Source organism: Aquila chrysaetos, chromosome 10 (genome assembly GCF_900496995.4).
Source record: "Aquila chrysaetos chrysaetos chromosome 10, bAquChr1.4, whole genome shotgun sequence".
Classification (NCBI taxonomy): Eukaryota; Metazoa; Chordata; class Aves; order Accipitriformes; family Accipitridae; genus Aquila; species Aquila chrysaetos.
In genome coordinates, this window is record NC_044013.1 from 22,704,211 (window position 1) to 22,719,223 (window position 15,013).

Below are 15,013 nucleotides of genomic sequence, written 5' to 3' on the forward strand. Positions count from 1 at the left end.
AAAGCCAGGCAGCTGCAGGGCAGGCAGGCTGGATGTCAGCAGAGCAGCTCAGCCTGGTACAAAAAACCAGAGCAGACATTGCCACCCCGAGTATAGCAATGCCCAGAAACCAAGTGGGTAAGATATCATTGAATTGATTTGTTATTTAGCTGGATCGTAGGATCAGGGCTCAGTACTTTGTGTGTGTAGGAAATGTTTCCTAATTACTTTGGAGTGGAGTTGAGAGTGGATGAAGGTTCACCATGTGGTAAACACGGAACTTACCTTGAAGATGACGCTGTACAGGAGGAACAAAGTTGGGCAGTTCACTCTTTTTGTCTGTTTGCCAAGCTCAGATGCCAAGATACCTTTTCAAACTATGTTTCTCATGTGTGATACAAGTAGAAAGCAAATTATTGCCTTCTCTCATCTAAAGCAACTTCGGTTTTCCTCATCTCTTTTTTCTTCACTGCACTTACTCTTTCATGAGCAGCTTTTACTCTCAACTGTCTGCCCAGCAATTCCAAGCAGATAGGAGAGGCAGAAGATTTCTCACCTGCCCCTCACCGCCTAACAGTGGTGTTTCCCAGTCACATACAGAAACATGTATTATTCTTAAGCTTTCCTTTCTGACTGTGATTTTTTATTTCGTGAGGTTAATAAAACCAGTGGAAGACTTGGGGAATCTGAGTGATACACAATGCTTACTATACAGTCTGCGGTCAGCCCTTCATGTGCGCAGCTCCAGGAACTATACGAAATGGTTGATTTTGCTGATTGTTTGTGTCGCTGATTTTATCTTGAAAGGTTCATAATGTAGTTATACAAACGTGCGCCTCTTTCTCACCTCCCCAGGTATTGTACGAGATCAGCTCAAAAGAACTGGCGGTATCTATACTGCATTCAAAGTCTGTTTTAAGATCGTGTTAATATTTTAAAACATGATTGTTTCCTAATCTTTTAACAAGCCCTGTGGAGAGGTGTATACATTCTAATGTATAGACAAATAGCATGTTCTAGCCCTCATTAATCAAAATGACACTTTCTATACTCTAAGTGTTTTCACATTTGCACATGAAGCATATTCCCAAAACTATGTGCTGCCTGATTGATCTCTGCATTGTTTGATTTTCAGACCTAGGTGTCTAAAGCTGGCTGAAAAGATACAAAAGTTGACTTCTAATGTGATTTCTTTAATCTTCTTTTGTAGAATTAGCATTACAAACCATGTAGAAAATCTTTCCAAGTTTGGTTTTTGCATCAAGCTTGGCACAGGCACGAAGGACCACATCCCATTGTACGCTGAAAAACGAACCACTTACTGCCAAAAGATGTGTTAGGAGACACTGCCGCATGGGGAAAGTGTGTATGAGAAAGAAGTCTGTTAAAAACTTAGGAAAAGAAAGCAAACCATCCTTCAAGGCACAGCCTTGCCCATCTTACTCTGTTCAAACATTGCCCATTCTAGGGCTCCTCTCCCAGATGAGTGCCGTGGAACAGATATTAGCTGGTGCTCACATCCAAGAGGAGGATTTAAATTCAGTAACTTGTCTGCTAGTAAAGAGCACAGACGACTACTCATTTCAAGACTTCCACGTGTGTATATATAAACCAGACAAAGACTGCCTGAGGGAGTCGGAAGCAGTAGAAAGCCTTTTCCAGGCTTAAAGAACTGTGGAGCATATAGAAAACCCCCATTCATCCTTTGTTTTCTATCTACTGTACTTCTACCGGTTATCCCAAAGGCTGGGGAGCACGGGAGTGTGTGCAGAGCCTGGAGAGGAACTTGAGTTTAGTGCTGCTTTCTAAAATATTTCAGTAGGGTTCTGGAGTGTCTGACCCCTGGAGCCACCTCTAGATCCCCACAGAAGGGGTGCTGCCATAGTCTTATGCTTTTTTTGCCCACGTGGCATGTGTGAAAAATACGGCCAGTTTTAGAGCAACTCGTACTAAGGATTTCTTGACTGAAGACTCTCAAAGAATTTGCAGAATTTCCTCTCCATTTTTTTATGGTCTAAGTGTGGGTATTTCTCTTGTCTGGCTCAGTTCTTTGCTAAAAGCCTGTCTGAAGACTTTAGTAAAAGAAATAAAAATAATGTAAAAATAAACATTGCCATGAAAGAGTAGGGAGGGAAAATCTTGCCTTCTCCATCCTCAGACGTGTAAAGCACAGGTACAACAGCAGAATTTGAGGAAAAATACTTACTTATGTAAGTTCTTCACCTCTGTAAGTTTTTCTTGTCTTGTCCTGCAAGAGACAGTTATTTTATGTCACCCTTACCGACTGCTCTCAAGTCTCTGAGAAAGTTTAATCTAGTTTTGGGGTGAGAAGGGCATAGCCAGTGTGAAGAGATGCAGCATCTGACATTGCTTGTCCTGAGCGCTGCCCCAAGCGCTGCGTGTATGGGAGGGAAAATGCAACGTCTGTGTAAACCCATGCTGGTGTTCCTGGGCGGGGGAGATTTAGAGCCAGAGGTTATCAGGATTTGACCACACTGATTTTCAGTTGGTATTTACTGCTATTAATGAGTAGCGATGGAAGCACTCGCCTTTTGACTGTTTTGTAACCTGCACGGGTTTGACAGGACTTGCCTTGCCTGTAGCCTTGTAGAAGACTGGAAGCTTCCTTGGAAGCGTGGGTTTGGTTTTGTCATCCAAAAGCGTAATTAGAGCTTCTCCTGCACGTATCTGGCCTAGAGAGATCACATAATGCAATCCCCCACCCCGCAACCCCCAAGACTATACCGGCTTAGTTTTTACGGCAGTGCCAAGCGCGCAGTACCAAGCCCATGCGCCATCTCTGCCCCGTCCCCAGCTCGGGCTCTCCCTTGCAGACCACGAGGTGCCAGCAGGAACCCGCTAGCGGGATTTTTTGCGCTTTCCTGTTGCTTCCCCTTGCGAGAGGCAAGCTGGAAGGCCGGCGGTGGCGCCGGTGGGGCCGAGCAGCCTCCCGGGCCGCGCGGCACCGCGCCCGGAGCGCGCTCCCGCCCGACCGAAGGGCTGCGGCGGCGCGTGCTGCCTTTTCAGAAAAGTTTGTAGGTGCCCGAGGGCGAGTTTCGCGCGTGAGCGGCGGGGGCTGGCGGGGGGCTGGCGGGGCGGCCCCGCTCCGCGTCCGCGGGGGCCGGGCCGGGGGGGGGGGGAAGGGGGGAAGGGGCGTCGCCATCTGTTGTTAATTCCCCGATCATTGGATTAGTAACCCGCGGTGATGAGATCAGCGGGATCGGCTTTCGCGAGGGGGCACGGCGCTCGCCGCGCTCCCCAGCTGCGCCGGCTCTCGCATGAGGCGGCGGCGGGCGGCCCGGGGGGAAGGCAGCGCGCACAAAGCCCGGTAGCCGCCGCAGGCCGCCTCCCGCCTCGCCGCCGCCCCCGAACACCGGGCGGGGCTCCCGGGCGGCCCGGCCCAGCCGAACGGAACGGAGCCGAGCCGAGTCGAGCAGGGCAGAGCGGGGCTGCGCCGCCCCCAGCCCCGGAGCCGCCCGCAGCCCCCCGGGCTCGGTGCCCGCCTCGGTGCCGGGCCGCGGCGCCTCCCGGCTCCCCCGGCCCCCTCCCGCCGCCTCCCCGCGGCAGCGGCTCGCCCCGGCGCGGCGGCAGCTGCTGGAAGTCGGCGGCAGGGATCAGTCTCTCTCCCGGGGCGAGCACCGTGTGAAGGCGATACCGCCGCAAGTCGCGGCGACGGGGGGGGTTTGAGTTTGTTTACTCGTGATTGGCGTCTCTTCCTCTGGATTCTCTTTCTGCTGGCGTAACGGATCGATAGAGGTGCTTTGATGGGTTTTTAGGGTAAGTTTGCCACGGGTGGGTTCTTCTGTTCGTGGGAATTCTGCGTTTAGTTGCACAGCGTATAGAGAAGAGGGGTTTTTGGTTTTTTACACAGTGCTGTTTTTCAAGGTGGTGTTTAAAGAAATACACTTCTGAACCGTTTTCTGTTTTATAATGAAACGTCTTACAGTAGAAATTAGTTTCCTGAGCTATAAAAGCGAATTATTTCTAGATGTTAGATAGAGATTTACATTTCTTATAAACTGAGTTTATTTGACTGTGCGCTGGTGAAAGCAAAACCTCTCGCCTGACGATTGTCACAAGCTAATATTTTACAGTGGTTACTTGGTGCTTTTCAGGCAGTAAAAGCCAGACCTCAGTTCAACTGTTCAGACAGATCTGAAATACTAAACTATCTTCGCAGCAAGGGTAAGAGGCGAGGTGAACCCTTTGTCAAGTCAAGCCTGAATTTGTACAAGAGGCTTGGGTTTCAACAAAGAAAGGTATTGACTGAATTTGCCCTCACGTTACTTCTAAAAACTCCCAGCCGGGCGGCTGGGTTTGCCTTCGTTGGTAGGTAGCTATTTCTTGCAGAGGGACCAAGGGCTGGGGAGCTGGACGCTGCCCTCGCAGTCCCATTCATCCCTGAAGAGAGGGCTCCGGAGTAAGGGCAGCAAAGGAAGTTGATGTGGCAGCGTCCATGCTGGCAGCAAATAATTTTTATTTCTTTGTGTCTAAGGCTTAGAGTGTAGACTGCTACAGCGGGGAAAGCGTCCTGTATGGAGAGATGGCCAGCTACTACTTCAGTTGCTGGTTTGATGTTGGCTACAGCCCTTTGGTGCTTAAGTCCTGCCTGATATTTTTGCAGTCCTCTGTTTGCCCTCGGTGATAGAAGCAATCCCTGATAAGATATGTCCCCATTGCGAAAGAGCGTATCCTCCAGGGAAAAAACAGCCCAAAGAGTTACTCTTGATGCTTGTGGCTGAAACTGGCCTGGCTTGTGCAGCATATCTCAAAGGATCCTACATTTTTAATGTTGTTTCTGTAACTAATGCAGCTCGTCAGAGACGTGAATATCAAATTGCCATTTGATTATTTGGTGCTGCTGACAGAGTAATGCCAGATACAGTACGTTCTCTTAACAGCAAGCGGAAGTTTTATAACTGGCCTTGGTAACGGAAGTCTGGTTTTCTTGGTAGCTGATATGCCTCAGTGTCTTGCTGCAGACTCTGGATGTCCTTGGATGACCATCCTGTGCCTCAGTGTCCCTGCCAGCGCTGAAGGGAGGCCCGGTACTTCCCTGCGTCACAAGGATGGTAAAACTTCACAGCTCTGTGCCTTGCGGAGGCCCTCATGTGGGTGTTGCTCTGGAAGTACTTACTGGCACTGTTAGGCTTGGAGAGCCCTGTGTTCGCACTGATACCATCCTACCAACGTGCTCTCCGGACTTCTGTTTGTCTCTGCAAATGTTACTTCAGCCAGCTTTGAAAGACCAGGCTACCTGTTCAACAGGCTTTGGGGCTTGGGAGTAATAAAGCAGTGCCACCTTTTTGCAAGGAGCTTTTCAGAGTTGTGAGATTTTGGGGGTTTTTCATGGAAGCGTAAAGCCCCCCTAGTGAAATAATCAAATATCTTGCTTCTTGAAAGAACCAGAACTTCTGATCTTTGGTTTGACCAATTTAGTCATCTTTACAACTCACATTTGTGCAGCATAGGAATTTCTGAACGATGGGCCATCTCTCCTGTGACTTAACAAGCAGCAGCTCGTTAACTTGTCAGGCTTCATTGTTGCTGTGTAAACTTCTGTAATGGCTTTTCCATGTACCAAGAAAAATCGAGCAAGCTATTTTTGTCTCCTTTTCCTTCACAATCACTGTTTGCCCCCCTTCTGTGTATAGGTCACCGTCCCCTTTTTGTGGGAAGGAAAATAATTTTCACAGTGGAACTCGATGCCATGTTGCAGGACTCCATGTGATGGTTACTTTCAGTTGGCTTTTTTAATTCGGACAGCTGGAGACTTTTCCTTTGAGGATTTGTTTTGTCTACACATTTCGGGCATAGTGACACCGATCAGGAAGGAAAGCAGAGCATGGTTTTCCGAGATGTTAATTGTTAAAAATACTTGGTTGAAGTCATTAGCAACATCATGTTAGATACTCAGCTGTCCCATCCCCATAATTCTTGGCCAAGAAGAGGAGGGTAGAAAGAGGGATGCCTTTACCAGATTCAAGTTCTGTAAGCCGTGCTGCATTTTGGCTGTCCTCTGTCTTTGGCCTGCTTGGCTGCTCACTACTGCTGCACTGATATCCTTTACTCAATTGTTTTTGTGCTGGGCAACATCACTTCAGTGCAGATTTGAGGCTTTCAGAGTGCTTCCAGGCATGGTTAAATCCCAGCTTGAATAATGGTAACACAGAGTGGTCTTGATACTCATTTCCATTTCCGCCCTTAGTTAGTGAGGATAAATGCACTCTTCTTCTTAATACAATATCTGTGTAAAGGAAATGTAGACATATTTTCTTTTTAGCAGGTTTCCCAGGATAGAGGTTTGATGTAAGTGTTGCTGGACTTCATAAATCCTGGCCTAAGGCCAAGGCAAGACTGATGGTAGAGAGGAGTGGAGGCTGGTATCGCGGGGGTGCCTACCTTCCTGACACCATCCAGGAAGCAAACCTGGGCTCGTGGCTTGAGTGGTGAAGAGCTCCATGCTGGCAAAACTGTTTAGATGGATGCAGCTAACTTAGTGTGGTCTCGCTGAGCAAGGTTAATACAGTATGCAGCTTGGGTCTAGTGGAGATGTAGGCTACCCATGTTGTCCTGGGGACTTAAAGTATTTAGTAAGCCAGTATAGATCCATTTTCTGTGATGAAGGCAATGCTTAAGGCTGCCCATTGAACAATTAACCAATTTTTTAAAGTCAAAACTCAATGTAGGGTTGCTATATGTAGCTAAATATTTGCTAATAATTCTGAAGTTAGTGTTGTTGGACTTACTGTTTGAAAATAAACATGTGCTGTGGATTGAAACTTGTCAGACCAGATAGCTACCTCGCCCACACGTATTTTTTGTGGGATTGTGTACATGCTAGTGAATCTGCGTCACTCCCTGCAGCACACACATCCTTCAGGGATGGCTTTAAGCTGTCTTTGTAACATGCAATTCAGACAGCTGGAAACTCTGCTAGCTGATGTATGGTTGTGCTGTAGGACAAGATGTTAATGCATCATGTGCTTCCTGGAAGAGTAGTTTGTCTTTAGACTTCTTTAACTTTGCTCAACTTATGCTCAGGTCATTTGCAGGGGTTGGTTGGTTGGGGCATTTTGCTTATTTGCTTTTTGCTTTGAAAAGGTCCGTGTGGATCACTAACATGGTCGGTAGACCATATCCTACAAGTATACTAGAGTGTGCCACTCCAAAAGGGCTGAATCCAGAGTTTACTGATAACAAACAACTGTTGTCCTTTGAGAAAGTTATTTTGTTACACTGTCCAAGCTAGTGTTGCTTGCAGACATCTGTGTACTTGACCTGTGCCCTCTCCAGGGTAAAAGTATGGGTGGGTGCAGTCTGAATCCCGCTTTAAGGTGATGTCCGGTATGATGTCAGGAAGTGCCTTTGCTTTCGGCTCAGCTGCTTGCACTGCTTTACAGCTCACAGTCCTTTAGATTGTATGGTGATAGAATTGGATTGGGGTTTTTTTTGGGGTGTGTGTGTTTAGAAAGCTGACAGAAGCTGACCTATCAAGGAAAGATCCTTGCCCTGAAGAGATTTCATTTTAAAGCAAAGCTTAAAGAAAACAGAGAGCCCCAATAGCCTTGGTGGCAGCATGGAAAAATGCATCAAAGAGGAGAGCAAGAAAACGTGGCTAATGTTTTGGGAGCAGTGCTGTGTAAGAGAGAGCAGTGCTCGTGGGGTGCCACAACTTCGAGCTAAGAACTGCAGTTGCAATTTGACTGGCAATATTTGATTAAAACCTGATGGCTATGTTTTGGCTACCTCTGCTCTATTAAAGATTAGGCCTGTCCATCAGGAGTGCTGGGTAGTGCTCATTACTTTCCTTCCTTTAGTTCCTTTTCCACCAAAAATGGAGTAGTGACAGGTACTAGCCTATTTAAATTTTTGTGTGTGTATATTTATATTTTTTTGGGGGGTGTCTTTTTTTAAATGGATGTCGTCTTTGCCTCAGAGGCCAATGCAGTGCAGCTGCTAGCTTGTGTAGCAATTGAAATGCAGAAATTTAACACAATTTGCTGTGTTTTGGCCACAGCAAAGAAACACTTGAGGGAGAGTTTGTATCTATTTTCTTCCTTAGTAAGAGGTGAGGTGCCTAGGCTAAACATGGGTGCTCAGCTGTGACCTAAATCTGTTCATACTGAAGTCACTTGAACTCGGACCAATGCTGAGCAGTATTTTGTATAGTTTTTTTGCTTTTCTGCTTATTTTATGTATCTTTGGGTTGAACATCATGGTGTAATCCTGCTCATGACTGGTGTCAGATGACAAGTTTTATTGTGTTGCACTGCAGAGCATGAGTGACTTAGCAACTTTATCTTTAAGGATTTGTCAGAGGCTGAAGTGACAAGTAAGCTTTGTTGTGCAGCACGAAGCGCAGCAGTGTATGAAATCCATCTTTGAGCTGATTGCAAACTAATTCTTTCACAGCCATACAGCAGAGTCTTTAGTTGGATTTGCTTTCTTGATTTAAATATGCGGATCTCCAAAAGCTCGTGCTAATACTGCCTTTCTCGTTTTACCCTATTGCCAAAGTCTGGTGTGCAGTTGTCTTCTATTAGACTGGATTGTCCCTTTCTGTGTTAACGTTTCCCAAAGAAGATCTTGCAATGGGATTTTGAGAGAGGGAAAAGATTGCCCATGTTTACCGTGTCTTGTCAGAAGAATGAGGATTTTCTTCCTGCAAAAAGAGGTCGGTGCCCTGGGATGTAACCAGGGTCCAAACTGCAGTAGCTCTGTCTCCCAAAACCTCCCCTTGGTGGGGTAGTTCTTGAGCTTCCTGCGGGTGGGCTAGACAGCCTGGAACTCCTCTCTCTCCAGGCTGTGGTAAGGACTGCTGACTTGCACTTTGCTATTGTATTTCTTCAGTAGTTTTTCTGCTTGGTACCTGAATATAGCAAAGCTCTACGTGAGAGGGGGGAAAGCAAGGCTGGTACCTAGAGGCCATTCAAGCTCCTTCTACACCTAGCAGCAGCAGCTACCTTGTGTGACTTCCAGTTTTTCTTGTGATTAGACTGCTATGTTCAGTAGTCTAAGCAATGCTGTTTCCGTTTTTTTTTTTTTTTTTTTAAATTTAGTAGCCTTTGTTAAAAATGGCGTTTCTTGAATATTTAAAAATCAGCATGTTCAGAATTGCCCTTTCAAGGGACCGTTAATCATTCGAGAGCACTTGCATAGCTTTAGGTGTGGAAAAAGGTGGGATTTTTCAAAACTGCTGAAAGGTTTAGGTGCTCAATTGTTATTTACTTTTAACTGCTTCTCCTCCATCTCTTCTTCAATGAATGTAAAAACAAATTGCCTCCAGTGGAAGGATACATTTTTTCATTGGATATTGGAGGTCATCATTTTAAAAGAAAGCCTTGTTGCACAAAGTGTTTATGTCAGTGGTACATTTCATACTGAGAATGTGCCATCCACAGAAATCCCTAAGTGGTGATTGTAGGCATAGTCATGATCTATATGTTTGCTTTTTTGTTTTTCTTTAAGAATATTCTGAAAAATAGTTTTATTAGGGAAGGATGAAAATGACTTGGAAAAAGTTGGCTGTTGTTGTCTTTGAACACTGAACTAATTCCCCAAAATGTTGAGCTTACTTCCTAATTAAAGAAACTATTTTATGATAGAAGCCACACAAAATTAAATAATAAATGCACAATGTTTTCAATGAGGACTGTATTACTTCACAGCTGAGAAAACGCTGTGGCAGTCAAACCTATGTATAGCCAAGGAAATAGTTAGATTAATTGTTGGGTAATGGGAATTTTGAATTTGGAGCTTTAACTATTTTTTAAGTTACTAGCTAAATTATAAAAGGTTTCTTATTTTGATAATTACTTTAAGGGTAGCTTGGACATACAGAATAATGTGGGGGCCAGTACTGATACTTTTGAAACTTTGTTTTCCAAGTTAAATATTTTAGACTCCATTTCCAGAATAAGCTCTACTATGTTCTTGTCACGTGCTTTTGGCAGCAGAATCGTAGTAGTGTTTTGAAGTGAATGGTTGCTTTAAAATTAAGTTCAAAAATTAATTTGTTCATACTAGTATACCTTGCTCAGTGATGTCTTTATGTATAATTTTGTAGTGTATCCTGTAATTGGCTTCATTTATGTGAATTGTTGGCTCAAGTTAAAAATGGTAACAAAATTCAGTGTAGCTAATCTGGGGATTTAAGAGTTAAAATTGAAACCTGGTCTTTATGGCATTGTTTGTGTTGTATTATTTACTTTTCTGGCTGAGACACTTAGTTGAGGTTAATAAAGCCCATTAAAATTAAAATTTAACTACTCCATTTGTTCAGTTATCTTAAAAGTTTATCCTTATTTAACCTGTAAAAAGATGTACTTGTAGATATTTTTTCAGATTTGTGTAACATATTTGCATGGGGAATTGAGTATCTGTTGCCTATGGTTTATCACTAGTCTACTTGGACTTAAACTGAGGATCTCAGTGTGTGATACTAGCAGATGCTGAACTTTTTCAAGGCCCTGGGAATATTTTGGAGCTCCAGCTAGTTCACTTGGGTAGGGCCGTTATTTTAGCCGTTCCATAGGAAAGAAGCAGCAGCAGTACGCCCTTTGGGCATGTGTTATCAAGCGTCTCACGTTTAAATTAAATTCTGAGCTTTGATGGTTTCATCCCATGCTTTAGTGAAGTCCCTGTCTGTGGAGCACAGCAGCTAGGTGGTTATTTTGGTGGTGTTACTCTGCAGGGAAGTTTAGGTGCATTATGTCATCTTGCTTTCATAAATTATGATGCAGCGTAAAGAAGCCAAATTACTATTTTCCCCGTTGTTGTTGAAAACTGTTGTCAAGCATGTCAGAGATGACAGAAGTTCTTTGAATGGAAGATGACACATCAAAGTGTGTAACAGACTGCAAACATTGCCATCCTGACTTCATTTTGACTGCATTGCTGCATGCTAGTATTACACCTGCTTTGTGCCAGCAATTGACTGTGTCCCTGCATTTCAGTGTTGTCAGTCTCTGATGCTGTTAATGTCTGGGTAGTACTTACTGTGATATTCTCACTTCTAATTCAAAGTGTACTGATCATTCACTAAATATTTATATAGTCCTTTGGTTTTGATGTTGCAAGATAAAAAGGCTGTGTTTTCTATCATCTTTTGTATTCAAAGGCAAATAAGGCGTTGAGGCTGCTGATTATTTAAAATGATTAAAACATAAAATAAAGAAGTGCCTTTGTACTTTGGTCAGTGCTGACGTAACTGTTTCCAGTAGTCTAGAAACTCTTACATGTAGTTCATTGATGGCTTGTTTAGACTAAGATGCAGTGTTGTAAGTGCAATGATCGTCTACCAAAGACGTGAGAATGCGCTCAGGAAGGATTTGTTACAACATGTATCGTATCTTATCCTTTGAGGTTTAAATATAACAAGATATATTAAACAAGCATGAGCATGAGACCTGGAATATGTACTGGTTGTTCTTAAGTTTCTCAACGTTCGTATTAATGGTATTTGAAGCAAAATGTGTGGGTAGAGAGAAGGAAGAGAGTATGCAATAACTCTCTCGGTAGCCGTGTACTGAAGCACGGACATAGCGGGAGGAGGGAAGGAGAGGAACATTCAACAGCACAAGTTCTTGGAGGTGCACCTGGAGAAAAGGTGATTAATTTGTCAAAGGGACTAAGCCTAAGTGTCAGGATTTAAAAATGAAATGGGGGGTGAAAATAGACTTCATAGGCAGGGTGCACAAATGAAACTGTCAGAGTTGCTGCAAGATACTTCTGTGATGCTCAGACTTGGGTGAGGAGTCAGCGCTGACGTGGTAACATACCTTCCCTCACCTCAGTAAGCTGCAGTGGGATGGGAGAAAGTGCATGAGGCTGCTGCCTTGAATTTGTGTCTAGGGATACAGTGCTCTTTCCGTTCACAATTTTTTTTTTTTTTTTTTTTTCAATGAGCCACTTACAACATTGATAATTGGCTTGCATTTCCTACTCTTAGAACAAGTAACAAGAATCAACAGTTCATTTTTACTCATATACACCTCTTTCTAGCAGTGTTGAATCATAGTGCAAGAGAAGAAAAAATGTGTACGTGCCAGGCCATCACAGTTTGACTGCTGGAAGAAGACACCAAAGGGAAATTCAAGCTGAAATGTATCAACACTCGAGGGCCGTGAGAATGACTGATGAGCTAGCTTTTACTGCTGTACTCCATCCACATCCTGCTAATAGAGGATGTTGGAGCAGGAAATCTTAATGAATACAGAAGCCAACCCTCTCCCTCTAGTCCCTTTATTTTTAGATTTTATATTTTCCCTGTGGTAAAATAGTTTGGAACTTGGGGGAGCTATGCCCAAGGTTGGGCAGAAATACGACTTAGTAGTGAACACTGCTGAGTGTGCAATTATTCAGGAGATGAGAGGAGACTCTTTCTGTTTCCCCGTAGCAAGACGTTGCTGCGATAGATGGGTTGATTGTTGGTGTAACGTAATTCCAGTGTGTGGAGGCCTGGCATCCTGTTTGCTTCTGCATATGGATGAAGGTAGTGAATTAATGCAGAATTGGTTTTGGTTTTATTTTGGGTGTTGGAAAGAGTGGGAAAACCACTGCCTAAATCTGACGTCTACATTTAGATGTCTGAATTAGCAGTGCAGGAAACATAGTAGTGAGTGTAGCAAGCAGCTCAGTTTCTCTGGAGCACTGCTGGCAGTATAGACAACTTGGGCATTTAACTCATGCAGGCATCTCAACTGTGCAAAGCAGGCATCTCTTCACACCCATTGGGAAAAATGTGCGTGGGATGCTTCCTCTGGATATCTTTACACCAAGGCATAACTGGCATTTTAATATAACTTTTATCACAGAGTTCCCGCTGAAGTGGTCTTCACAAGGGATTTTCTGCTTGTACTTTTTTTTCTGAATATTTGCATATAGTGGGTTTTGCTTCCACAGCTGCATTTTGTTTCCTAAATGGTAAGAAATGTGGTATGCTGAAATCAAAGCTGAGCCTGATAGTCTATTCTATAAATATAATTGTAAGGGAAAATTCAAGCAGTTACTGTATTACAGCAAAGATATGTGGGTTGATGGTCTTGGTAGAATTCAGTTCTTGCATTTAGGTCTCTCATGGTGCAAAATTTTTATTACATGTAATAATTAGCTTTTGAAATAAAGGGGATTATCTTTCATTTTAATCAGTCTGCCTTAATAGTAGAGAAGAAAAATTATCAGTTTGTAAGAGTTCCAACTCTGTTCTCAGTGTTTTCTAGAATGACATTTTAATTGAATTTTGTATTTATGAGACTGATACTTAAAACTTGTCATTCTCATGGATTCTTACCACACTGTGTATTAATCGGTTGTATTTTTAAAGAGTGTAAGCTTCTGTCCTGCTCGTCTTACCAAACAAAAAAAATCAGTAAACAATTTTTTGTGAAGAGAATTATTACTTCTCTTGGTTGTTTTTAATGCGTAACTCTAATATTCAGCTACGCTTCTCTTGTTAACATGAAGCTTTATATAGCTGCTTCACATCCAGTACGTGAATAGCTTGTACATAAATAACAAAAGTAGGTTTAAATTTCATGCCTGTACTTAGCAAAACTAATGGATAGTGATCAGCGTAATGGCTGATGATAGATTGTACTGTGCCAGCAGGGGAATTTTTGCCCAGAAAAAGTAATGCAGGATCAGGAATGGTTAGAGACTCGTTGGTGAATGTGTTCTTCCCCAGATGCTTTCTTAATTCTTTCAATTAACTTGATTAAGCAGCTTAGCTTAAATAAGCAGAATTTGTGACTTGGAAGTTCTCCCATGTAGTATTTTCCCATTGCCTTAGGAATTAATTCCTTTAATATTTTGTCTGTGTAAAGCAGACAGTATTGGTTGCTCCTGTGTCTTGCACTGACATGAGATGGTGTATACTTAGTATGAGAGGCACACATGGGGTGGGTTTTTTTCCTCTCTGCAATTGGATCTAGGCAGAAGTCATAAATCATTGTGACTTCTGCACAGTGCAATTGAATGGAGACTGACTACCTTATTTTTTATTAGTATTGAAAGTTCCCCCCTGCTTAGATCACTATGAATCCTTTGTCAACAGAGAAGAGCATGCCCTCTTTTCCCTTTGCCTTTTACTCTGCTTTGGAGCTGTGTTTTGTAGCGTAAGGTTAGCTCTGAATGCCATCCTCTGATAACCGAGCTAGGTAGCAGGTGTATCTATGGTAGAGCCTGGGCAAAGCAGCGACTGATAATATTTTATACATGGGATTCTTTGTTCAAGAATGCTGTGTGCCGTGTTCCAGTTACAGCGCTTTAAGGTGTGTTTTGTCATTGCTCTTGGGTGTCTGTGTTGGCTGCAGCTGTGGCATGGTTCACCAAATATTTTTTTTTGTCCTACACTCAGCAGTCAAGTGGCTGCTCTTGTATTCTTCTGACCACCATTTTAAGGCAGTGGTTCCCAAGCAAGGGAATTGCTCTCAGGGACCACTTTGGAATATAATTAAATTTCCTAATTGTGCTACCAATGTCCTTACCAGGTAACCAGGTGCATCCTCTTTCCTACCCAAAGGCTCTATCTTCACAGTGTGTGTCATTAGATAGTGAATAGGGATAGGGATGTTAGGTAGGGAAGTTAGATGGTAGTACAGGGTTCCTGTCCATCTCTCTCTGCTTTCCTTGAGGATGTCGTCTTCCTTTCCAGTAAGGATGGTGGTTATGTTATAGTATCCTATATTTTTCAGAGCACAGAAAAGTGGCCTCGGATGGTACCAATTTCTGTGTATCCTACAGACCCTGATGGCACTAGGAAACCCCCCCATTAGTAACTACTGCAGTGCAAGAAGGATTGACTTCTGGGGAGCGGGGTAGCCTGGAGCTCTGTGTGGCTCATCTCGTGTCTTCAGCTGCTGGCCCAAAGAATTGTTCATTTCCGAATTGCAGGTCTTTCAGTCTGGTTCTGGCTTGTCCTCCAAGCAGGAATATGGCCTCAGTTCCACTGGTACATGGCCACAGGTTATTTTGAACAGTTTTCTGAATAAATACAAGCATTTCTGCAGTATTAGAAGTTCCAGTGTGTCAC

At 43.6% G+C, this 15,013-nt stretch overlaps 1 protein-coding gene across 3 annotated transcripts in view; it reads left to right on the plus strand.

Moving 5' to 3' along the window:
• The window catches only part of SPSB4 (splA/ryanodine receptor domain and SOCS box containing 4), a 180,981-nt gene that overhangs the window by 91,228 nt on the left and 74,740 nt on the right, over positions 1-15,013 (plus strand). Inside the window, exon 1 of one of the 3 annotated variants that reach the window (XM_030029201.2) lies at positions 3,195-3,756. The exons of the other annotated variants lie outside the window; for them this stretch is intronic. The gene's annotated coding sequence lies outside the window, so the exon portion shown is untranslated. Of the gene's footprint in view, positions 1-3,194; positions 3,757-15,013 lie in introns of those variants that run through there. 3 annotated transcript variants of the gene reach the window in all.